Raw genomic sequence first — 1,731 nt, forward strand, 5'->3', positions numbered from 1 at the left:
TAACTGAACATTAAAATAAACAGTATAACAGTATAACACTCAGATGGGTTTTACAAATACATAATATTAGCAATGGATTCCTGCTCTAGATTCCTATGGGTATGATAATCAAACAACAGGAGAGAAAGGGCCAGACAGTCACTCTTGTACCCCTTAGATAAACTATTTCAAACAACTGAAGAGTGACAAAAACCAGGTGTAATGCAATGTAAAAGTTGATTACCTTATAACCCACAACCAAAAGAGGGGGAGGAAGAAAAAGAGATGGGAGGAGTTAGTAAGAAGAACTGTGAGTTAAAAATGAACCCTCATGCACCAACAAAGTCGGTGACTAGCTTCATCATTGGGTTCGTTTTTTAGGGGCTTGTGAATTAATGCCCATGTGTGAATGAAGTGAGTTAAAAGAAGACACAGCTATTCTCTATACATATTTTAATAAAGGGATAACTGACCTTCAATAAAAACAAAGTGCAAACGGACAACTACTGGTTGAGTCAATATGAACCAGAGTGTCCTATATAAACATCGTGGTTGACATGTTTTTGCTATAATCAGCTAATTGCGCTCAGCATTCATCAGGACCATAGGCTATCCCACGGTGGTATGTGCACCCTAAAGCATGACCACTCTGTGGAGATAGACAATATAAACATACAAACTCACGGAATTCCCGTGTAGACACTCCTTATATTGCTAAGGGTCTTCAATCTGAAAGATAAAAAGTTATTCCAACATGGCAATTACCATAGTTAACAGGTAGTAATATTAAACACAACAAGCAGTTCAAAACCAAAACGAGTGTGTAAATACTTTGTTAACAGACGATTATTTCAGAAAAAACACCTGATAATTGAGTGTCAAAAAAAGGTTCTCCAAATATACTATAACCCCCCAGTGCAGAAGATAGAGGGAAACACATAAATGTATGCACCCTTCTTAACCTTTTTTCAAAATCATTTAATTCGAAAACGAACAGCAAGCATGCTATGTTTAGCTGAGGACTGCGTGGTACTATTATCTTCGTCAGTCCGCCGAGTTTTTATTACTCATAAGGCTATCTACGGTAAATGCAATATCATTATTATTGCCGTTCTGTAATTAAACCGTCATCGACTCGGGTGCCCGGAAAACAGAAGTTCAGAATTACAAGTGCCCAAATAAAGTGACCCATCCCAAATACAATGGAAGATTATCAATTAAAAAGAAGAAAGAACTCACTCTCCGTTTAAGTTGAAACTTCAACCTAGGCTCGTGGCAGGGGAGACCTTCACGCCCGGAGTTACTGTGAGAAACAAACGGCGTGATGTAGTTACTCGAGCAGCTGTCACTCGATTTTGATACGTTCCCTAATTAAAGTACAAATCATTTACATAAAGTGTATGGGAAACGAAACAACGCAAGGTAAATATCAAAGGAGTGCCACTTACTTTCATCCAGATGACTACCCGCTAAAACCTACAGTGTTCACATCCACGGCCCGCACAGTACTGGGGTGGGGAACGGAGAGTGTTTTTAGACGCGTCATAGTGCGTCACGTGACCAACGCCGAACTCAGGATCTTAAAGGGCCAGGCACCACAACAATCATATGGTATTTGCCGCTAAATTGTTAACAAAGTAAAAAAAAAAAAAATTTGAAGAATAATAATTCTAGTTCTCGAAAGAATTGTTGGGAAAATTATAAAATGTCATGCTCAGTCCAAAAAAGAATTAATAATCACGGCTCATCTCA

The 1,731-nt window shown here is 38.5% G+C and overlaps 1 long non-coding RNA gene across 2 annotated transcripts; it reads right to left on the reverse strand.

Moving 5' to 3' along the window:
• Positions 1–663: 663 nt before the first annotated feature.
• On the reverse strand, positions 664–1,490 carry LOC144753672 (uncharacterized). Of its 2 annotated transcripts, none has more exons than XR_013594467.1 (3): positions 1,428–1,490; positions 1,219–1,346; positions 664–708 (listed from the first exon to the last, which is right to left on the reverse strand). It is a non-coding gene; the product is annotated as an uncharacterized LOC144753672 (long non-coding RNA). The 2 variants fall into 2 exon arrangements; XR_013594466.1 differs by having other exon boundaries at positions 1,219–1,282; positions 1,428–1,478.
• Between the last annotated feature and the right edge of the window lie 241 nt (positions 1,491–1,731).

This window comes from Lissotriton helveticus, chromosome 5_1 (assembly GCF_964261635.1).
Source record: "Lissotriton helveticus chromosome 5_1, aLisHel1.1, whole genome shotgun sequence".
NCBI lineage: Eukaryota > Metazoa > Chordata > Amphibia > Caudata > Salamandridae > Lissotriton > Lissotriton helveticus.